The 25078-nt window shown below is 39.3% G+C and overlaps 1 long non-coding RNA gene across 1 annotated transcript in view; it reads right to left on the minus strand.

Annotated features, from left to right (window-relative positions):
* The window catches only part of LOC102547989 (uncharacterized), an 80118-nt gene extending 58033 nt beyond the window's left edge, over positions 1-22085 (minus strand). The window contains exon 1 of the long non-coding RNA XR_353145.4: positions 21814-22085. This is a non-coding gene — a long non-coding RNA (uncharacterized LOC102547989). The remainder of the gene's footprint in view (positions 1-21813) is intronic.
* Between the last annotated feature and the right edge of the window lie 2993 nt (positions 22086-25078).

Consider the following 25078-nt stretch of genomic DNA (forward strand, 5'->3'; position numbering starts at 1 on the left):
CACTTCACCCCATAGACTTGCTCTCCTATCATAAAGTAATTAGCAACTTCTGATCAGTAAAACAATAATATAACACTCTTTATTAATCGCCTTCCCTTAGGGCTCAGGGTGCTATGTGGAAAAGAAAACAGAAAAGCTTAAGAGTCACAGGGCATAAACGACTTGAAGGAAGCTGTCTCCCAGGTTCAATAGAACTAATGTGCACATGAGCTTACAGGTTCAAGTCAGAGGAGTCCCAGCATTGAGAGGTGAAAGTGAAGACAGGTTCAAGTCAGAGGAGTCCCAGCATTGAGAAGTGAAGTGAAGCTTCTTACTCCTAAACAAGAAGCTATCTTCAGTTGATACATTCTTGCAAAAGAAAAAATAAATTAGTTTTCTTAAGAGAGCCTCAATGAGTATATAAGCAGTACTTATGGACAGGCCCATGACAATTGTAAATGGTATCTTTGTAGACTTTTTGTCTCATATTGCTTTTGAGGGGAATTTTTGTCTTACTGGTCTTTTTCTCTCATAGTGCGGCCTTTGACTTTGAGTTTCTATGGGTTTTTGTGTATGCTTCCTGTGTTTCCCCCTTGTGGTGGTTTGAATACGCTTGGCCCAGGGAGTGGCACTATTAGGAGATGGGGCATTGATCGGGTAGGTGTGGCCTTGTTAAAGAAATTGTACCATTTCAGGCATGGGCTTTAAGACTGTACTCCTACCTGTCTGGAAGCCAGTATTCTCCCAGCAGTCTTCAGATGAAGACATAGAACTCTCAGCTCCACCTGCACCATCCCTGGATGCTATCATGCCCCTACCTTGATAAAAATGGACTGAACCTCTGAACCTGTAAGCCAGCCCCAGTTAAATGCTGTCCTTATGAGAGTTGCTTTGGTCATGGTATCTGTTCTCAGCAGTCAAACCCTAACTAAGACACTCCTTGTTTTTAAAAATTATGTTTTGTTTCATTTTGCTATTACCATAACAGACTTGGGTGTCTTCTCAGATAAGCAATCTCTAGAGAGACAACTGATATTTAATTGGCCTTCCAGTTACTTTTAGAAGATAAAAGAAGATTTTAAATATATATGGAAAACTAGTTCATGACCACCCCATAGCCCACTATTTTCTTTAAGGATATTAGCTCTGAATATGGGAAAGTATGAATGAGGAAGTTGATCATCTCTTATTTTTCAGAACAAAGAATCTTAATAAAAATGTCATTCTATTTTATTCTATTCATTTTATTTTATTTCTTGTAGAATATTTAGGAAAAGTAACAACTTCTGAAGAGTCATAGAGGGTTAATTAATCTACAAACTTTGTCACACTGGTGAAAAGGGTAAACAGGTCATTTTATGGATGAATATTGTCTACTCTGGAGCCTAGGCAAAACATACCCCTCTTCATGAAAGGAGAGATTATTACCACACTTGGTATATCTCATTGAAGATGGAAACTTTGATTCCAAAAACAACAAAGCTTTTTATTTGCATTTGCATCCAAATCTCAGAGCAAAATAAATTTATTTCCAGAAATGTTCTTGAGTCATTCTGATAATCTAACTTCTCAGCTGAACTTAAAATATCTTTGTAGTGTAATTAAATCCTCAACTTGTAACAGAAAAAAAGTATTACAATGTAATAGATGCCATTCATTAATAGTTAGAGAAACAATATAAAATCTATGTTCTGTAATAAAGAAGTTTTCTCAGGTCTCTAGGTATGTTTCTACAATAGAAGGCTTTAAGTGTTGCTGAGATGTCTCAGGGGGTAAAATCATGTGCTGGGCAAGCCTAGCCACCAAAGTTCCACCAGAATTCCCCAATTCTTCCCAGACTCACTCACTCTCCTCCCCCACTCACCTTTGTGTCCTTTTTACTCCCATCAAGGTTAATTTATGCTGCCTAAATACTCTTGGAAATGTGGCCTTCAACTAGAGCCACTTCTCCTGGGCTTTGTTCTTTGAGGAAGCTGACCCTTGACTCTTTCTCTCCCAGTGGCTGACAATTGCCAACAGTTCCTTGGCATCTGTTGGGACTTTGTGCCTCTACCTAGCACTTTCAATTAAGCCCATAAATGTCTGCCCTGTTAGAATATAAAATGGAGAAGCAATCACTGCCCTCCTCGGTGATTAGAGATAAGACTAAATATGCTAATACTTTGCTATTCTTAAAATATTAGCTTGCCTTGTTCACAAAATAATATAGGTTTATTGTATATGTTTTTAAGAAAAATGTAAGAATATGATATAATCTAATGTTGGTATTCCTATTTGGAGAAAGCTTTTAAGGCTTTCCTTTAATGATTTACCTACAATATGTACAGATGTGTTCATATTACAGGGGTATACATGTTCATGGAGACTAGAAAGTAATCTCAGGTCTCATCCTCAACAAAGCCATTTTTAGGGATAAGAGCAGGCTGGCCAGCAATCTTCTGGGATCCTCCAGGTCTGCCTCTTTAGCACTAAGACTAAAAACACGTGTTACCACATCCGGCATTACTATGTGTTACTGAGCTCAAACTCTATCCTCATACTTGCCAAGCAAGCATTTTGTAGGCTAAGATCCCTCCATAGCCTTTAACATTTGTGTTTTAAAATGGGATAAAATTTAGTAAAATCTCTCTCTTCCCTTTGACACTTCACTTGTAATAGACTGAATATTATGTCAGAGTAATAAATCGAAGAATGATCCTCAATATATCTGTATAGTAGTTCTCTGTAAAGCAGACAAAGAGACCCCCAATAAAAATGTAGAGCGCACATTAGGACATTAAGTGTGTAATCATGGCCTTCAGGTGCTGTAGCCCCACATTATCATAGTATGAAAGGACAATCACTGAGGCATTCAGCATGGCTGCCTTCCAAGGGGTCAAACAGTTGAAAGAGTCAGATGTAGATACTTACACCCAACCAACGGTCAGAAGGCAAGGTCTCCTGTGAGTGAGTTAGGGAAAAGCTGAGGAGGAGGGTGTCACCATAGGAAGACCAGCAATTTCAAATAAACTGAACCCTGTGATCTCTCAGGTACTGAGCCACCAACCAGGCAGGATACACTAGCTGAGACATGAGGTCCCCAACATATATACAACAGAGGACTGCAGGCCTCAGTGAGAGAAGATATACCTAACTCTTGAGAGACTCGAGGCTCCAGGGAGTGGGGAGGTGTATGGTGGAGTGCAGGTGGGGAAATGGGGTGGGGCTGAGGAGTGGGGACATCCTCTTGAAAACAGAGGAGGAGAAATGGGATGAGGAACAATCAGAAGGCAGACTGGGAGGGGCATAATGACTGGATTGTAAAAAGAAAAGATTGAATAGTAATCAGAAGGAGGAGGAGGAGGAAAAGGAAGAGGAAGAGGAAGAAGAAAATACTCTAATATCAAAACCCAATGCAATGCCTCCTATACCACTGACTTAGCATCACCAGGGGTGTGTAAACCACCACCAGGTATCTTGGCCAATAGGGCTATCCTAGACACCTGTCCTGAGACTGACCCTCTATAAGACTGCCTGTCTTTACTATGTCACCTCAATAAAATACCTTCTGTGATGCAAACCTTAAAAAGATTAAATAATGGACCAAAAATCCAGTCATTTGAAAATAAAATGCAAAAGAAAAGAGAAAAAAAAAGTGAAATGCTTCAGTTGTGGACACCTTAATGACGTAAGCTTCTCCCTAGTATTTAGAAAACAGTCCATGTTCTCTCTAGACTGAGTGTGAGAGCAACCAAGACAATTAGGAAAGCTTCCCTTCCCAGGAAGAGACTGAGGCTTGTGCATATGAATGAGATACCACATGAAACACCAAGAGCCCAGGTTCTGCCTCTCCCTTGACCTGTTCTTGTTCTTCTATGATGTTAAACCATCATGTCAGCTGCCACATTTGCTGCATCGGCCATCATTTTTTCCCCATCTTTATTAAATTGGGCATTTCTTATTTACATTTCAAATGTTATTCCATTTCCTGTTTTCCAGGCCAACGTCCCCTGTAACTGTTCCCCCTCCCCTTCTAATGGGTGTTCCCCTCCCCATCCTCCCCCTATCACTGCCCTTCCCCCAACCCATCTTGGTCTGAAATTTCTCATTTGTCGAAGCAATATTCTGAACATCCAGAAAGCATCATCTGAACTGGAGGCCAGTCTTTGTTCCACCACTCAATGGCTTTGTGACCTTAAGTAAGTGAGTGATATGTCCAGGCCTCTCCTTGTTTAAGGATGGAGTGACATCAAGCCATTGGGAGAATTCTTGAGTTTCAATTAGATAATAATTATTTAAAGGTTTGCTCAATAAACTACAAATGCCCAGCTTCTTTGCTTGAGCCCTTGAAAGCTTTTCTTGAGTAGCTCAAAAGAAGGACCCAAACTTTCATACTACTTCTTTACTATCAGTGATTTTGTTGTGGAGGTTTATTTCTAAACCTTAGAAAGGAAAGATCATTTGCTAATTTCAAAGCTGTCACTGTTTCCGAATCAACAGGTGTAGAGCCCCTCTCACTGATTCAGAGTGTATTCAACAGCAGACGGAAAAACAGCTTGGCATCTGGCTTTAGCCTGCCACAGGCTTGCCAGAAGCCCAAGCCGGCTCTATCACCTGCCTCTTCTGTTAGCATAGAAATGGCTCATTTTGTGGCTCCAACAATGCTTGAAATTGACTATCTGGTGTCACAGAATGTCTGACCCTGACCAGGGGACAAATGTCACACCATGCCAGAAGACATGGCTTGGTTTCAAAATAACTAGCAAAATTCATTTCTTAACAAAGAGAATACTGCACTGGTCTAAGGCAGGCTGACTGAATTATTTCATACTTAATTTTAAATGTTCACTTTCTGGATTGCTAACCAGCCATTATAAATATTGAAATTAGAAAACTATGCTCCCTTCTTAGGCCCTTTCTCCTACATTTGGCTTCCACCATCTCCCAAAAACTTGAATGAAAACAGCATCTGCCTGTTCTTCACCTTGTGTTAGGTCAAGTTTTCTAGAAGCAGAAGCAGACCTTAAGAGGATATTCTTTAGCAAGTGATCTACTGTGAGGCAAAACAAAAAAATATATATAAAAAATAAAAAATAAAGCAGTTTATAGAAGGGAAGGAAGGAAGGGAGCTAAGCAAAGATAAAAGTTTCCAAAGTCTCACTCCTGGTCACACAGGTAGCTGGAAGGCATGCACTGAATCTCATAGGTGATACCTGCCTGAGACAAAAAGATTAAGCCATCGCACATCCATGGCAGGCAATGTTCAGTTATGGGAAATTCCAGATAACCCTAGTCTGGTTGACTCTGCCTATCAGCCTGACTCCAGAAACATGGAATTGAAGGCTGTCAGAGTATAGCTCCCACAGACGCTGGCAGCTAAAGCACCAACCTAGTGAAAGGCGTTTGGTCCAGGCACAGAAGGTTGTACCACAACCAAGCCACTTAAATGTATCCATTATCTGTTGGAAACATTGTTATCCTGGTGCTGCTATGACTTCTGTTTCTTGTAAGGAATCTAATAGATGAGTAAGGCAAGTCTGAAGGAGGCCATCTTATTTCCGACTCACAAAAATAGCAACAAATTGAGAATAGGAAAAAGACAAAATTAAGTGGCAACCTGATACATTGCAGCTAGCTGAGCATGGCCTGAGGGGAACATAGAAGCAAAGTGTCTGCTACAGCTGTTTTGCTTTGAGATCATTTTATTCCTATTGCCATTACAAAGAGTTGTATTTTTTAAAGACAAATTAGAAAGCAACTTGTCCTTCAAGACTCATAACCTGTGATGACAAAATAGTGATTTATCTTGCCAGTTACAATTCAGTAAAATTTAGGTTTGCTTCAAGGGGCTGGCCAAAAGCTAAGATCCCAAAGGTAAATACAGTCAGTTTATTCCATAAAATGTCACTGCAATCATTCCTTTTTTGGCTATCACTACCCAGTTAATGTGTTGTTAGTCTTGTTATTGTTGTTGTTGTTTTTCTTGTTCTCGTTCTTGTTGCTGCTGTTGTTGTTGGTTTTATCTGACGGGATATTCAGAGAAGAGAAAGACACTACTCGACCAGACCTAAGAGATTGAAGTGGGTAAGCTAACTTGTAGTCTTGATACTACTGTATCCAAATCTGGGCATTAAAGTGTAGATAGAGCAATATGAAAGGTCGGATGGAAGTGAGACCATCCACAGCTTGACTTGTATCTTCACTTTCTGATAAGTAGAAATGTGTGAAAAGCAGAAAGACTTCTTTCCCACAGCCCGCAAATCATGAGTTCTGCTGTCTTCCTTTACTGACACCTGGGAAGGGAGGGGCTTGGGATGCTCTCACATAGCTATCGATGTCCGTAAATTTTTCAAAAGTAGTTTTTTACAGATTCGTTTGCTTAAAGAAAATCCTCAATGGATGATAGTGCCTTGATGACGTTTTACCAAAACCACAGATTTCTGCCTAGGTGGTTACACTGGGAGATGATGAGCTGTGGTGATTCTCTATCCGCAAGAAGAACACATATCTTTGGAGACCAGGAAGAAAAAAGTAGAACTTGCTCTCATTTATTCTTCAGCCCTGCCACAGAAACTCCCTATTTTGAAATGGTTATGGTGCATTTGCCCACCATCCCTTGATAAAGTAGTGCCTTGTGTGGTCTGGAAATGTTCAGGCTCCGTGGGGTGTTTTTATTGTTCTATTTTTCTGCCCCTTTCCCCCAAACCTTTAAATGACAACCAGACAATGGATTCTCAAGCATTTTTGCATGAATGTGAGAGTGTCTATTATTTGTGTCTGCACTACCTGAATCTGCATATGCCATTTAAAATTAAAAGGCCACCACATTTCAGCGAAAATCACAAGTCTGCCAATAAAGGTATCATTTGTCTCCACATAAAATCATCTGGAGGTGGTTTTTCTTTTTACCTAGGTTCTTATTTACTGTAAATTTCAGTAGGAAGGCATTGCAGAAGTTCAATCTGTTTGAAAACTATCCAGCATCAACTGATTTGCAAACGGACACTAAATAAATACCCGTTGATGATGTGTGATGATTTGGGAAAGATTTTCATTAAAGGTATTTGATGGGGATAAAATCTTTATGAAAACACTTCTGAGCCAGCTTGATTTTTGCCAGAGTCCTGATTGAACCTCTTCAACTGCATCTAGATATGGAAATCCCTCCAGTTTATGCCAGCTCTCTAAATTACAGAAAGCCTCTAAAACCTGAATTCACTAATAGGGTCAGAAAATGTGTTTTAAAGTCGGAGACGAGCTAAAAATGCTTCCACCAGGAAAACAGAAACACCAATTTTGTTCAAAGGAGATACCCCGCTATGGTGCTCTACTCTGCACGCTGAACCATGTTTTGTTTTCTCTTGTTTTGTTTTGTTTTGTTTAGACATATTCACTTTTGATCCAACAAATTATATTCACATTACTTGAAAAACAAGAAAATACATGCCAAGGCTTTGAACAATGAAGTACATTTAAGCAAATGTCCTTTTATAAGATGCCTGCTCTTATAAAAATAAAGAATTACCCTTCTTTCCTTTATCCTAGCTTCTAACAATAGGCTGAAGCTCCTTCCTTCCTTCCTTCCTTCCTTCCTTCCTTCCTTCTTTCCTTCCTTCCTCTTCCTTTCTTTCTTCTTTTTTCCTTTCCCTTTTTTATGACCTGTCCTTTTTCCCCTAAGGAAAAACTTGGATTTTATTTTTAGGTTATAGGAGTTGAGGTAATGCAATTTTATAAAATCAAAAGCTATAAAAAGTTAGACTTTCACCCTCTTCCTTTATCTTGTCTTACTTCAGATTTGAGCTGTCCTTTACAAAGAGGTCCCTTGTCGTCCTTCTTCTTCCTAAGTGTTCCTAGGTCCCTGACGAACATGTCCACATCCCATTGGGGTAAAGATGAGAATTCTGATGTTTACATTAAAGTGTGATGCAGGGAAGAGAATGAGAAATCCAGTTTCTCGATGCTGCTGTTTTCTTAGGCCTGAGCACCAGAAACCACAGAGTTGTGCTATACTTTTTGAGCAATAGCCCAAGCTGCGTGTTAGCTCTGCACAGCATGGTGCTAACTGTGTTGTTTTGTCAATCCCTCACCACTATCTGTGTGTGTGCATGTGTGTGTGTGTGTGTGTGCATGTGTGTGTATGTGTATGTGTGTGCATGCGTGTGTGTGTGTGTGTGTTTGCATGTGTGTGTGTGCATGTGTGTGTATGTGTATGTGCGTGAGTGTGTGTGTGTGTGTTTGCATGTATGTGTGTGTGCATGTGTATGTGTGTGCATGCGTGCGTGTGTGTGTGTGTATTTGTGTATGTGTGTGCGTGCGTGTGTGTGTGTGTGTGTGTGTGTGTGTGTGTGTGTGTATCACAAGAAGCAAAGCTTTCCAGCATTCACGAATATAGCAAAGTGGTAAGTAAGCATAATAATTAATAAAAAGCTGCTATACATTATAACGAGATTTTCTTTTTATTTTTTGTTTTTTAATTTCTTACTCATTCCACCATTTACATCTCAAATGATATCCTACTTCCTGTTTACCCATCTACAAACTCCCCATCGCACATCCCGCCTCTCCCCCTTCCAATTTGCCTCTATGAGGCTGCTCCCCCAGCCACCCTCCGCTCCCACTCCAGCATCCCCCTGTGCTGGGGCATCAAACCTTCACAGGACCAAGGGCCTGCCCTCCCTTTGCTGTTAGGCAAGGCCATCCTCTGCTACGTATGTATCTCGAGCCATAGATCCCTCTTCCCTGTACACTCCTTGGTTGGTGGTCTAGTCTCTGGGAGTACTGGGATGTCTGATCAGCTGGTTGTTCTTCCTGTGAGATTGTAATCCCCCTCTGCTCTGCCAGTCCTTCTGCCAGATCCCCCGCCAAAGTCTCTGTTCACAGTCTGATGGTTGGCTCCAAGTATCCATATCTGCATTGGTGTGTTGCTGGAGGAACCTACCAAGGAACAGCCACACCAGGTTCCTGTCAGCAAGTGCCTCTTGACCACAGCAACAGTGTAGGGTTTGGTGTCTGCAGACATGGTGGATACCCAAGTGGAGGCCCCTTCCTTCAATCTCTGCATGATTTTTTCCCTGTCTTTCCTTTGGAGAGGAACATTTCTGGGCTAAAAACTTTGAGATGGGTGGGTGTCCCCATCCCTCGAGCAGAGGCCGTGCCTATCTACTGCAGGTGGTCTCTACAGGCTCTATCTCCCCCTTCTCTGATGAAAATAGCCCGTGTTGGGTCCTGGGAGCCTCTCACTTCCCTGGGTATCTGGGACCCTCCAGTAACTATCTTCAGTCCCTCACACACGCACCCTACCCAGTAACATATTTTTATTTGATTTTCTGAACCACCCAACCCCTCCAGTACCTGATACTGACCCCTTTATTCCATCTCTTCCTCTCTCCCTCGCTGGTCTCTACTCTCTCCACCTCCTGTAATGATCCTATTCCCTCCTCAATGCTGGACTAAAGCATCCAGACCCTGGTCTTCCTTCCTCTTAAGCTCCATATGGTCTGTGGGTTGTGTCATGGGCACTGTGAGGTTTGGGGCTAATATGCACTTATCAGTGAGTACATACCATGTGTGTTCTTTGTATCTGGGTTACCTCACTCAGGATATTTTCTAGTTCCATCCATTTTCCTGCAAATTTCATGAAGTCATTGTTTTTCATTGCTGAGTAGTACTCTATCGAGTATATGTACCACATTTTCTGTATCCATTCTTTTGTTGAAGGACATCTGGGTTGTTTCCAATTTCTGGCTATTATAAATAAGCTGCTATGAATATAGTAGAGCATGTGTCCTTGTCATATGTGGGAACATTTTGAGATAGAGACTAACTATGTACCCTCAGCCTAGAGCTTGCTATGTAACCCAGACTACCTTCAAACTCAGTTACCTGCTTGCCTCTGCTGCCATGTGTAGAGCTTAAAAGCAACCAACAGCAGTAAGGGGGGAAAAAGAACTATGGAACAATTCACAAATTTGCTTGTTGGCTTATTGAGGAGTTGTAATAACTCTGTTTTTCCGACATTTAGTGTATTTGCTGCTAAAGCAAGAATATAAGCTGGTAATTTTAATTGATACATTAAAATAATCCATACTTTAGGAGCATCGTCTGATGCCATTATGCATGGACTCATTGTGTCGTGTAAGTCAAGGTGCAGATATCTACGAACAAACAATAATCATGAAATGATGGTGAATATATTCAAAGTTCTTTCCATGTTTTAAAATTGGTAGTACAAAAGTTACCATCTAAAATCATCATACTGCTCAATAACAGCACAGGAGAAACCGATTTATTCTATCAATTAAAACCCAATTACCATCCGTCAACCTTCTCTTCCCATCTCCTCTCCAGTCCCTGGAAACCGCTCTACTACTTTCAACCTCTGTGACATCAATGCTTTTAGATTTCACATTGGGTGAGATAATCCCATAAATGCCACTTAGGGCCTATTTTATTTTTGAAACACAACGACCTCCAAGTTTCATCCACTGTCACACAAAATGCAACTTCTTATTTCAGAGCCAGTAGCATCTTACCCATTTCTTTATTAGAATTGTTAGAATTGTTTCCACTCCTGGGCTGCTGTGGTGAGGGCTACCATGAGCAGAGTGCAGATGGCTCTTTATGTACCCTTTGTATACACATCCATTTGCTGAATTGCAGTAGCATTAATATAGTTTTTGTGGGTTTTCGATCCTGTTTTCCATGTGGCTGTGTTAATAAATTCCCACCAACATTTATAATGATGTTTAAAAAAAAGGAAGATTGGGAACATCTTTATGACTGTATCTTAATTTGACTCCCTGAAGCACACATAAACATATTTTCGTGGTCAGAGCTTTTACGCTCATTCACAAAGAAAGACTGTTCTCTGCACTTCTGGTCCCTCAGGTACTGAGGCAAGAACCCTGACAGACACATTCACAGCCCAAGTCAAATTCCAAGGCAAGCATCAGGTTACTAGTGTTATTCATACCATTTACTGCTGAAAATGGCTCTGGATAGTTCACACTGTCTACAAATAAAGAAACATGGAAAAAATGTCAACCAGCTTCTCTTCCCTGAGGACACAGGATGTCTGGCCATCATATGCAGAACAAGTAGACAAACAGCCCCAGGGATTTACTCGGACATGGGAAACACAGGTTTTTGTTCCTCTGAGAACTGAATTCTATGCCATCCAAATATCCTCAGATCCACATTAACCCTTGACAAACTGTACAACCAAATGAGAAGAACTTAAAAAAAATCAATGTTCAAGGACATTGAGATGTCATTGTTGTAGATATAAGGAATATCCCTACATGTGTCAATTTGAACTCACAGAGTCACAGAATCATCATAATGGGAATGGGTAGAAACAATACTGACTGTTTACTGCAGTTCTTTTATGAGGAATTTAAGCAAGTGTTAGAGGTTCTATTATCTAGAGAACATGATCTATACTATAACTTAAGAGATAGATAGATAGATAGATAGATAGATAGATAGATAGATAGACAGATAGACAGACAGAAAGAGAGAGAGAGATACATAGACCTGTTTTATGAATTCCAAGAATTAGTAGCACATGACAATATGGTTACTGATAGCTCTGAGACAGAGTTCAAAACCTGGGTGCATGATTTCACCAGATTCTCATAACACACCTATAAGGGAAAGGAGATACTAGTAGTCGTATAGTGAAAATGTGGTGCTTGGGTCCCCTTTCCCATTGATAGGTAGTGGGAATAATGTAAAATTATCTGATGTTCTGTAAGTCTCTTCAGCTCTTAGACTCACTTCATATACATGAGAATTAGGAACCCATCACCTTCTTTCTTAACCCCATTGATTACTGCAAAAAGAGTTCAAGCGATACTAGACAGGAAGCTTCATTTGTATAAACTAATACACTCATAGGTAAAGTTGTATCTGTATTATCTTGGGAAGATAACAGATTTATCCCTTCTTTAGTCATTGCCCAGCAAGAAGAACAAAACATTTTACATATGTTGTTATAAGGCAACCTTCCTGTTAGCATGAAGTCTAACATGGCAACCAAAAAGGAGAAGCCCAAGCTACTTAACAACTCCATGAAGTGTGTAAAGCTTTCAGGAAGCCAAGAAAACACTGTGAAAGTTGCAGGTGGTAAAATTATCAATTTCATCTGGGCTAATTTTAATAAGTTCCTTTCAAGATGGTGTTTTGCTACACCCCCATAGCCATTTCAGAGGTGTTTTAATAAACACTTCTCTTTTATGGCTGCCAATCATTTTTATCATCTCCCCATGTTCCACAGAAGTTATCAACATCCATTCACCATATCTTAAAAGTCTTCATTTAGTACTACTAATTGTTGGTCCTGTCTTTTCCACCCCATGTGCTTTACTAGATATTCTCAGAGTGTTGCTTCATAGCATGGAGGTTTATGGGCTGGGCTTTTCTTTTTGCTCCTCCATTTTGGGTCACATCAGGGCTACTTCTGTGAAATTCAATTAGAACCTTATAATAGTTCTCTATTTATTTCATTACTTCAAAAACAAACAGTAAGATCTTGAAAGGAGCCTACAACTGCTGGCGAGAATTTATTAACACTTGTCAAAAAACGTGGGTTGTTTTCTCTCTTAAGCAGATCAATCAACTCTACTTCAATTGTTGAGTCCCTTAGCTCTCAATGCTGAACATACACTTGTCTTGGCCCCTAAAACATGTTTTAAAAGAACACCTTAGTTCATCACAGCCATGACATGCTTCAGAAAATTTCCCCCATTTACTTGGAAAACAAAAGTCACTTTTCATTCAACATAATAGTTATCTAGCAACCATAAAAGAATTAGGTTTAAAATTGGATTATTTTGGAGTAAGGAGCCTTGGGAAAAAGAAATTTCTGTAATTTTAACAAGATTTAAAGCTCATTTGCTATACTCTTTACCAAACAGCAAAAGGGAAGCCAATTCAGCAAATCAGTGCAATTCTGAGTACATGAAAAAGCAAAGAAACACACAAGTAAAGCAAAATGATCAAAATTAGGAAATACCAGCATCCAAAATTTATCTCTGAAATCAACAACCTACTGTTGACACTGTGTGTTTGTGTGTGTGTGTGTGTGTGTGTGTGTGTGTTGAAAAAGTAAAAATTAAAGACAATTCTTATTTTAGGAAATAACTATTATTTCAAAGCCTCAACATTAAGAAGTAGTAAAAACAGCAATGTAATGAAAGGAACATCAATGCACACACACACACACACACACACACACACACACACACACCATATTCACAGAGAGAGACACACATACACACAGAGAGAGACACATACAGACACAGACACAAAGACAGACACACACATGCAGATAGACCAACACAGACATACACAGAGATATGCATACACAGAGACAAAAAGACACAAATACACAGAGAGACAAATAGCCACACATAGAGAGAAAGACACACATACCACACACACACACACACACACACACACACACACAAGATGTACTATGTTCACCTAGAAAGCATTTTATTGCCTTTAAATCCTAAAGCATAAATACTTCTGAAATCACTGCAATATTCAAACACAGGGGCTCAGGAGTAAAACATTAAGATTAAATGACAGCATCCTCAGGGCAGACATACATTTATGGGCAAAAATAAGGTCAATGGGGAAATATGACATCCAGAAGTGGTTAGTACTTGGTATAAAGACCTTTAGTAGTATGAGGGAGAGAGGAAGACAAGATGAGCAGGAAGATAATATAAGATCATTATTTTCTAAAAAAAAAATTAAACACACCACTTGAATAAGTACATAAAGTTTTGCTGTGTGGTACATTTTCTTCTTAATTGCAGAGTAATTGCAAAACAAAACACTATGCCTCTCTATGGAGTCTAACTTCTTTTCAGTACCAATTCACTGCCCTTGGCATGCTTGTTTGATAGACTAGCTGGCTTAACAATGTGGCAAAAACTTTGTTAGTATTTACAAAGCAATAAAATCCCTAACAATCATGTCAATTCTATTTACTGTGTATATATGGTCTCAGCATCAGAAGCATCACTTTTCCTAGCAGAGAAGTGATATTTCTGTCAGCCTCAGAGAAGTACTAGATGACTGCAAAGTGAATTTCCCTTTCATATTTTCTTACAATGAATATTTGCACGATGCTTTACGGTTTACAAAGAGCTGTTCTTATTCACGATCCTCCCTAGTTTTGCTTAATCCCAGGATGTTCCATCAAACTTCTGGTAAATTTTCTTGTACAATATGTGTTTGTCTTGCTATCACTGTAACCTTCAAGTGGCAAGCCATGTACTGAAGGAAAAACAACCTTTCAAAGACTTCCAAACACTGAATTACAACACTCCGTTTCATTGCTTAATTTATAAGTGGTTAAGTTAAATATACATTTCTGGCCATGGGTTTTAATTTTAGTCTTAGAAACTAGAAGTTAGTAAGAATTACCACCACTAAAAAGATACAATAGATCTAATGGAGAAAAATCAGCCTGAAATGTTTCTTTTTACTGGTTTTCATTGAAAATTGCCCTCTTGCAAAAGTAATTGGCCTAAAAGAAATTTGAAGCTAAGGTCACACTTAAAAGTGTGCACCTACAATAACCTATGTTCAAACATTGCAATTTGAGTTGGCCATTCAAGAAATTGTTAATAGGCCATTAAATCGTACATTTGTCCTTTCATCCTTCCTTAAAAATTATGGTGACCTTAAAAAGGAGTTGTCTTGGCATTTGGGACCCCATATTTCAATAACTCATGATCAGCTCTCTGAGATCAACGATCTTACCACAGTAATAATTATTCACCCTAACTCTATTCCTTCAGGGTTGAGCTGATCAACCAGACTAAGGTTCTACTATGTAATGGTATAGTTCTGCATGCATGCAGGCCTTTTAATGATATCCGATTACTTTGATGCAATGAAATTTTGTGTTTGTATGGTTTTAATCCCACAGATACTTCAAACATACAACACTGATTGTATGTAAAACATTAGGGAATTATGACTGCAAGATTCATTCATTTAAACTGGCTTGTCTCAAAACTGAGAACAGTCCACACTATATTCCAATAGTCCACTAAAACAAGGGCAGGGGTCCTTATTGTCAGAGTTTGAGTGTTTTATCAGTACCTCTAAGTTGATAATCTATTTTGGCACCTCCCATTGATACCCAACAAGGCCATCCTCTGCAGGAGGCCTTGCAGCTGGAGCCATGGGTCTGTCCATGTATACTCTTTGGATGATGGATTTGTCCCTGGGAACCCTGGTTGGTTGGTATTGTTCTAATGGGGTTACAAACCCCTTCAGTTCCTTCAGTCCTTTCTCTAACTTCTCCACTGGGGACCCCATTCTCAGTTCAATAGTTGACTATGAGCATCCGCCTCTGTATTTGTCATGCTCTGGCAGACCCTCTCAGGAGACAGCTATATCAGGCTCCTGTCAGCATGCACTTCTTGGCATCAGCAATATTGTCTAAGTTTGGTGGCTGTATATGGGCTGGATCCCCAGGTGGGGCAGTTTCTGGGTGACTCTAACCAAGCAAGTAAAAGATCTGTATGACAAGAACTTCAAGTCTCTAAAGAAAGGAATTGAAGAAGAGCTCAGAAGATGGAGAGATCTCCCATACTCATGGATTGGCAGGATGAATATAGTAAAAATGGCCATTTTACCAAATCAATCTACAGATTCAATGCAATTCCCATCAAAATTCCAACTCAATTCTTCATAGAGTTAGAAAGAGCAATTTTCAAATTCACTTGGAGTAACAAAAAACCAAGGATAGCAAAAAACTATTCTCAACAATAAAAGAACTTCTGGGGAATCACCATCCCTGACCTCAAGCTGTATTACAGAGCAATGGTGATAAAAACTACATGGTACTGGTACAGAGACAGGCAGGTAGATCAATGGTTTAGAATTGAACCCATAAACCTATTATGGTCACTTGATCTTTGACAAAGGAGCTAAAGCCATTCAATGGAACAAAGATAGCATTTTCAACAAATGGTGCTGGTTCAACTGGAAGTCAGAACGAGAATGTAAAAGAATGCAAATTATCACCCTGTACAAAGCTCAAGTCCAAGGGGATCAAGGACCTCTACATAAAACCAGTTACACTCAAACTAACAGAAGATAAAGTGGGGAAGAGCCTTGAACTCATTTTCTTAAGGTTTTCAAAGGATTTTCATGCAAGCACCTTAGGCCAAAAGTAGTGCCAATGAAGACTAGATCAAAGAACTGGGCTCATCCAAAGGCATCCGAAATCTGAGAATGAAAACACTCATACGAAGTGAGAGGCCATGGCTTCATTATATGCCTTACCCATCTAGTACCAGAATGGAGTCAGATAAAATCGGAAGTTAATAGCACTATCCTAGGACACTGAGAAATGAGGCAGAATGCATATGCTCAGTAAGTAGGGGGGAGGCAAGCTAGTTTAGAAGTGGAGTCATGTTAGAGCAAATCAACATTTGATCAATAGCACTACCTTAAGTTTCTTTTCTCTTATAAACTATCGTGGTTCACAGGTATTGATGAAAGAAACACCATAACCAAGCTGTATATGTCACACCACTTATGTGGTGACACATAAGGATACACTACTGTTCCAAATGATCACAAAGCTGATCATCTTTGGTCCCAAGAAGAATTTGTCGGCAGTTCTCCAGTCTGCTGTATAAAATATTTTGCAGAGTCATTTCTTACTGGGCTACTCGGCTTCCATTTTTCACTCAACAGGACATTTCCTGCAACACTTTTCTCTCAGTCTCTGCATCACTGTGTTCTAAATTTCTTCTAATTTCAATGACCATCTCCTCTCAAGTTCCTCTGTGAACATCCTAACTATTGGTATGCCTGATCCCGATTCTCAATCTTTTCTCCGTATTTACTTAATTATTCTTTTTTCCTCTTCAGTGAACTTCAATGTGTCCTTGGGACCAGCAGGAGATATCATCTGGAGGTATTAAAAATGAAAATTATCAAACCTTATCCTAACCCAAATTAATTAAATACCTGGAAATTAGTACTTGGAAATCTGTCTTGGCAAAGCAGCTTTCAGTGTGATTCTGGTGCACACAGATACTTGAGGACAACAGTTATAGATTTTCTCATTCAGGCATACACACACACACACACACACACACACACACACACACACACACACCACACACACACACGCAAATCATTGTATGAGTTGAGCTCTTATATCCCTCATCTAAAGCCCATCTTAGATTCCAGATGGTATATCCGACTGCTACACTGACCTTCCCTATTAGTTGATTAACAGATCAGACTTAAAACCAGCTATTTAGAAATCTCAATATCCGTTACTCTAGCAGTGTTACCCCACTAGTTCTCAGTAAATTATGCAACCATTTTACCAATAGTTCTAATTAAAAAGCCAGAATCTGTATGATGCCTCTGTTTCAACTCTTTCTTACCAAATTTATCAGCAAGTTCTGTCAACTCTACCTAAATTGTGTGTCTAGGATTAATTATTTTCATTTTATCATCTCCACTACTACTGCCTTAATCGAAAATTCCATCCAACGAGAAAGAACCGGCAAAATCAGAAACATTGATCAAGAAAGAGACTTTTGAGAGAAAAAAATAGAGAAAACGTATTGTCACAAAATCAGCAAGGTGATGTTAGATACAAAGCAATAACCGATATAAATCCCCACAGAACTGAGGGAAGAGGAAGACTTGTAATACCTAAGGAGTGAAGACAAGATTTAAGATCTGATTGAGCACACACAGAGGAATGAGAGGAGAAGCTGTAAGTCAGCCTTGGTCTCAGAAAGTAAACAATAGGGGTTATAAAGAGGAGGAAAAGGTTAGAATAGTTATCACAAATAAAGATTAATGCAAAATAATGTAAAGCAGAAGTAAACCACTGTACAGTGAATTTATATTCTGAAGTATATAAGTACTTCTGCCTAGAAATGTGTTATATTTTTCATGATAACTTCTCAAGTGATCAATGTATCTATATGTCAATATAGACAAAAACCACAGGAATTATTTTATGATTTTTACTTTGAACTGCTGAGGACACTGAAGAATGTGGACTTGCTAACACATATTTTATCACAGAAAATGATGTAACAAAAATATAACCACCATGCTTCTAATTAGGTGGCACATTCCTCACTTCATTGCTAACTATTTATATGGTTTTTTAAAAAGACACCTACTCATTAATGGGAGGAGAGGCCCTTGGTTATGTGAAGGCTCCATGCCCCAGTGTAGAGGAATGCCAGGACAGGGAGGCAGGATTGGTTGGGTGGTTGGGGGAGCACCTTCATAGAAGCAGGGGGAGGGGATGGGATAGGGGGCTGCCGGAGGGGAAACCAGGAAGTGTATATAAGTAAAATATGCGATAAAAAGCGACACCTACTCAAGAAAGAAAGTTAGGAAGGAAGGAAGGAAGGAAGGAAGGAAGGAAGGAAGGAAGGAAGGAAGGAAGGAAGGAAGGGGCCTACTCTAGCATCAAAACAAGCTAGGAAAAAAAGAAAATCTAAGATAAATTAAAACTGGTAAGGGAAAATGACTCTCATCAAAAATAATGAACTTTAGTACTAAATTATTACATGAAAGCCGAATAAAATGTTCATAGATCTCACATATTTGTTTATATGTAAAATTAATACATTACTCAATATGTCTGTACAGCTATAAATATGGAGTTTAGTAGCTTTCGGTTGCTGTTAAATTTTGGCTATAATATAAACTGAACGAATGCAAGTCTACTTCCATACCACAGAACAAGGAAAGAACAGTGGAGATTTAGTATATACATGGAGGCTAATGTCTTCTCTCTACAGAAAGCAGAAAGATAACTGGTCTTGTTCTTAAGGTTGCAACTATTTTCTACACTTAAATCTGTTTAGTTTGTAGTTATTCATTAGTTAGTTAGCTAACTAAAACTGGTCCTATGATAGATATCTGTCTACGAACGCCAAGGCAGATGGCTGCAGGCAATGAGCTATCCTAGCCAGAGAATAAGGAACCAGAAGAAGATGATCTACCTCACTGCAAGACTCAGAGAAATCTACGAGCAGACAGGGAAGGTGAAGGAGGTGTTACCACACTAAAGGGGGAGGTACTCCCACCCCTGTTTCTACAAGTAACCTAAATTGTTGGAGTAAGTGCTACTCAACATAGAATCTGGATGGGGACCAGTCCAGAACTATTATTATTCATGGCTCAAAATGAAATACGTAAATTGAATGTTTAAAAACTTCTGTATTCATTTGATGAAGTACTAATGGGTCTGTTGAATTAAGTAATAAACAGTGAAGCATTGTATTTTGAACCCGTTCATTTATTTCATTATGCTAACAATTCATTTTAAAGTATTAATCGATAATAGATTGGAAACTAAAAAAAAAAATTAAAACTGATTTTCAAATGGATGGCTGTACAAAAACATGTTTGTGATGCTGACAGTAGCTTCATTTATGACTACCAAATTTTGGAATCAACAAAGTTGTCTTCCAGTAAATGAGCACATAAGTAAACATGTCCCAAGAGTGGAATATTGTTCAATGAGAAAGAGAATGAGCTAACAAGCCACACAAAGGTATAAATGAAATTTAAATGTGAATGTGAACATTGAGTGGTATAAGACTAGAATAAAGAAATCGGGGCTGGGGATTTGGCTCAGTGGTAGAGCACTTACCTAGGAAGCGCAAGGCCCTGGGTTCGGTCCCCAGCTCCGGAAAAAAAGAACCAAAAGAAAAAAAAAAAAAAGAAATCAATACATTGTGTTCGTCTTATAACACAGAATTCTAGAAAAAGCTAAACAATGGAAAAAGAGGTTGGTTGTCAGGGTCTAGCAGGGAGTAAGGGAGAAATAGATTATACTCAGAAAAAATATTAGGGAAGTGAAACTGTATGGCACACATCATTGATATATGTCAATATATATATATACATATATATATACATATATATACATATGAAAACACACACAGAATGTGCATAGCCAGGAGTGGCCAATAAGATGGAACCCTGGAGTTTGATTTGTAATGATATCCCAGTGATATTTTCCAGTTGTGTGCTGATGGTGGGTAAAGCTGTGGTATGTGGAGAGAGGCTTTATGAGGAATGGCCTTATCTTCCACTCAACTTTCTGTAATCCTAAAATGTGTTCCTTAAAACAAAGGGTCTTTGTTCTTTTTACAATTGATCCAATTCAATTGACACAAAAGAAGTTGGTTTGAGGGAGACAGATCTAGAATCAATGTCTGTTACCCAGAATCTGGGTCTACTAGATCCTCTGACCATATGAAGTATAACAGATTACCCTTATCAAACCCAAGACCCATGATGGTATGAGACTAATTACTAACTGCAAACAGAAAAAGGGATTGAAAGTGTTTAATGATAAAATTCAAACATTTTAGAAATACACAGGGTAAAATATGAAACCCTATCGTAACTCCAGCCAGAGAGATGACAAGAATCATTGATATAGTGAATGTTACACCACATTTTTATCTGTATGCATGACAATATATGTAATTATTGCGTTTCCTTTTCATTTAGCTTGTCCAGTTCTCTTGCAAATACAGAAAAATGATGGCTTTGATGAGGTAACAGTTATTATCTGTTGTGTTCCTCACAATGTTCAAAGTCTCATATGGATCATTCATTCCCTTCCCATCCCACTGTCTGGAGCAGATAGTGCAATGACACCTTTGTACAGATGTGAAGACAGAGGCACAGACATATATTTTGATCACATGGCCCTCAAATGGCTGAGTTCAGAAATAAAATGCTTATTTCCTTTTTGTTTCTTTAATAACTGCTTAGCATCCCATCTTTGACAACTTCCTTCATAATGTACATTTGGACCACCTTCATTAATTTTCAGTAGATATCATAAATGAATATGTATGGATCTGGGGAACATTATGTTCAAGTAAAATAGGCTAGACACAGAAAGTTGAGTACCATATGTCATATTTGCAGGCCAAAAATTCAACTTCAAAGAAGCAAGGATAGAATAGTGTTTACCAGAGGCTGGGAAGGAGAGATATGGAGAACGGGTAAATGGGTACTATGACAGAGGATAATTATAACTCAGAAGATAGCACATTCTACAAAGAAAAGGGAATTTTTGAGAGAATTTATCACTACCAAAAATGATACTTGGTGTGACAGGTATACTCATTTCTCTGACTGACTTTTATCCATTATATTAATGTGTCCTAATATTGTATTGGTCCCACAAATATGAATAATATCTTTTGTCATTTAACCTTTGTACATAGCATTCATTTAGCCAGGTTGACATTCTACACAAGTAAATGTCTAGCTATGGGTATATTGAAAAATTAAATATATTACATTGCAATAGGAATTGGAAATTTCCTCTAAAATAAGAGTATCAATCGATATTCCAGTCAGCTGATCACTGCAACTACCGTTTGCTCAGCCTTTTTGAAAAATCATACATCAGCACTCAAAATGTCTCTTTGAACTTGATGATCAAAAATATACCATCATCCTTATTATTGCTATAAAAATATTAATGCTGCATTATTAGGATACATTTTACTGAGGATGTGCAGGGCATCTAGACTTAGTGAATTCTTTCTTCTCTTTTGGCACTGCCTGAGAAACCCTGGCACACACTACATAACCCATAGGCCTAATGAACTCCCAGAAAATACTGAATCAGCTGTCACCCAGTTTGCTACTTTCAGTCAACCAGCAGGCGACACAAGTCTCTGGCTGGCTCACTTCTTGAAGGGGATGCACTGGAAAGGGGGGGGGGACATAAAAGAGGTCTTCTTAACTCCCCCCCACCCTCCTCCTACCATGTATCTCATTTGCATGACATTTCTTCACCTGAGAGGCTGTTTGCCCTTTAAAAGGCATCTTGGCATTTGAGGTCCTCCAGCTATATCCTTTCTCTTCTTCCTCGGGCTGACAATTTTCCCGGAATTCGAAGAACAACCTTCACATTCGCGAAGTCTAAGGTTCACTGGCGATGCCAAATGAAACGGGAGCTAAGCATGATCAGCACTGCGCAACGGTTTGGCTCAGGCTATAAAACCTGGGCAGCTGCAGCACAGCGGAGGCTGTGGCCATTTCCCTTCTATTTTATGATCAGCCGCGGCTGCCTTGCTTTATGCTTTCATTGCATCCTGGCCTAGCAGTCTGGAGCAGCAGGCTGGAGAGATAAGGCAGTCCAGTAATAAATAAACTAGAAGGTTAAAACCACAAGAAAGGGGATGTAGGAAATTGTGATGACAGGGCCGTATGTTTAGCCTCGGATATGTGCTCGAATAGTTGGGAGCCCTTTTCCGTCTTTTGAGAGGACTTCACATTTACACTACACTTATCATCTGAACATTCATAAATGCATATGCTTCACAGCTAGGGAAAGAGACAGCTTGACAGTGTGTATTTCTTATGGCATGTTCTAGAAGGTGAAGTGCAAATGATCGTCACAGTACAAACGGCTTGCACTCAAAACAGTCTCAATGTTCCATATTATATAGAGGAAAAATCAGGAAAGTATCAATTTACCATTGATTGGAAACAATAGACTCTCCTCTGCAGTTACCTTAGACCCACAACCGTGGAGGTAACAAAATTTTGCAACTGTGTGATACCAACAGGTAGGAGTAAATTAAAATATATCTGCTTAATTAAATAAAGTGATCATTTGATAAACAAACATGGAATGAGCAGTGGTACTTGTTAGTGTTCATTATTTTCTGTGCCACATGCAGGCTTCTATTGCACATACAGAAGAAAGGGGGTGGGGAATTGACTGCCTAGTTTTTTCACTTTAAGACCTCGGCGATCAACTCTGAATCTGACCTGAACTCCATTATTAAGAAAGGGTATTTCAATAACTGTGTCGGGAGTGAAAGACTAATTAAATAAATGTTAAATTTCTTCCTTATGTAGAAGAATGTATCTTAATGAGTTTAGCAATATTTAGGATTTTTACCTTGTAGAACACTTTCTCATATAAATTTTCGGGCCACCTCAATACACAGTTTTGCATAACCAAAAGAAACAAATCTAGGCTGGACAAAAAGCTAGGAATTAAGGGGCTGGCTGGGTGAGTCTAAGATGTATTTGCTAAAGCACGAAGGCTCCCTCTTGTGATGTGAAGCAGAGGCCAGGAGGGAGCAGGGACTTGTGCCAGCATCCCTGTGTGCATGGGAACTGCTCCTCACTGGCATTTAGTGTTTGTTTGAACCCATGCAGATCCCCTGCTACAGGTGTGAGCTCCTGTAGTCTACATAAAAAAAAAAAATTAAAATAGCTCGAAGCACACTGTACCAATTAAAATAAATTCCAATGAATTAAAGTTTTAAATGCCCTGAATTTCATAGGGATTTCTTGATAGGTAAATTTATGGTCTTTTACAGGGAAAAGACTTTCTAAATAGGACATAAAGGTCATGAGCCATAAATGAAGCTGCTATAAATAAAGCTTTCAAAATAAAATGCCTACACTTCCCTTAAACTAAATTCCTCAAAAAAAAAAAAATAAACAGAGAACACACACACACACACACACACACACACACACACACACACACACACACAATTAACCTGGTGTAAATTCCGGGTTGGAGCAAGAGAAGCAGAAGTTAGATGCTTGAGACTTTCAACACAAAAACACAGTATAGGTAACAGTTCAGTACTTAATACACTTAGCAAAGTTTTAAGTCCTAAAATGTTTGACGGGGCTGGCTGGGCAAGTCTAAGATATATTTGCTAAAGCACGAAGGCTCCCTCCTATGATGTGAAGCAGAGGCTAGCATTATAGCAATGGCTGACTGCAAGTCCAGCATTCAGGAGGCTGGAGGCAGAAAGCTGCCCTGCTTAAGGACAGCTGAGAATATGCCCTGATCCTTTGTTTTCAAAGGAGACAAAGAAAGGAGGGAGGGAGAGAGGGAGAGGGAAGGGAGAGAGGGAGGGAGAGGGAAAGGAAAGAGGGAGGGAGGGAGAGAGGGAGGGAGGGAGGGAGGGAGGGAGAGGGAAGGGAGAGAGGGAGGGAGAGGGAGGGAGGGGGAAGGGAGAGAGGGAGGGAGGAAATAAAGAAACAGCTAAACATCTCTTTGGAACTAACTTGCTTATAACAAAGAATAAGTAAAAGCAAGCAGCAAGCCAGATAGAAAAAAAATTCAGACTGCTTCATTACTAATCTCCCAAATGAGTGGAACTCCCACTTTTCTGACTTTTTCCATCTATGAATCTGTAAATAGAACTTAAGCTAGCTTTTGTAGCACACTAATGTTATCTTGTTAATGACATAAAGGTTCGGGAGATGGTTCATTAGGTAAAGTGGTTAGCAAGCAAAAATGGAGACCTAAGGTCAATCCTCCAGAACCAATTTTTTAAAAGAGGCAGGCATGGTAACACTAGCCAGGAACACCAATACCAGCGAGCAGAGTGAGAAGAATCCATTGAATTTGTGGCCAGCCAGCCTTGCCTAAAGAGTGAGTTGAAACCAAATAAAAGACCCTGTCTCAGACAAACAAGGTGGATGGCTCCTGAGAGGTGACACCCAAGTTTGACTTCTGACCTTCATGTGCACACATAGACAAACGTATGTCAATGTTCACAAATACACATTCAAGAGCTATTACATACACGCAATTAGGACTGCTTGGTAGTCCTCTATTTAAAAGAATGTGCCAAAGTGACCTATAACTCAACTATGCCATTGCTTTCAAATTTCACAGTGAAGATTGTGATACCCTTCCCCTGAGCTATTAAAATCTGAAAGGCACTGTATTACATGTCTTACATACAATATCTCCCTTAACATTTTTCATTCATAATCTACATTCTATTTATGAATAAACCAAGAAGACCATGATTATGAGCTGTCACAAAATCTCTTCACAATTAAAGGCAAAGCACTTACCATCACAAATTAAATCAGTTTGTGGAGAAAGCCTGATTCATGACATATCACATAGCCTCCTAATGAATAGCTTAGAGCTAAACATCGTTATCCTAATGTCCAATGCCATCTAAAGTTCTATTGGCTGTGTTGTAGTATATTTCTGTCCTCTTTTAAAATGCATCAAGGACTGATAACCAGCCTATTTGATCCATGCAAAAGTGCCCACCACCCCAAA

Source organism: Rattus norvegicus, chromosome 4 (genome assembly GCF_036323735.1).
Source record: "Rattus norvegicus strain BN/NHsdMcwi chromosome 4, GRCr8, whole genome shotgun sequence".
Taxonomy (NCBI): domain Eukaryota; kingdom Metazoa; phylum Chordata; class Mammalia; order Rodentia; family Muridae; genus Rattus; species Rattus norvegicus.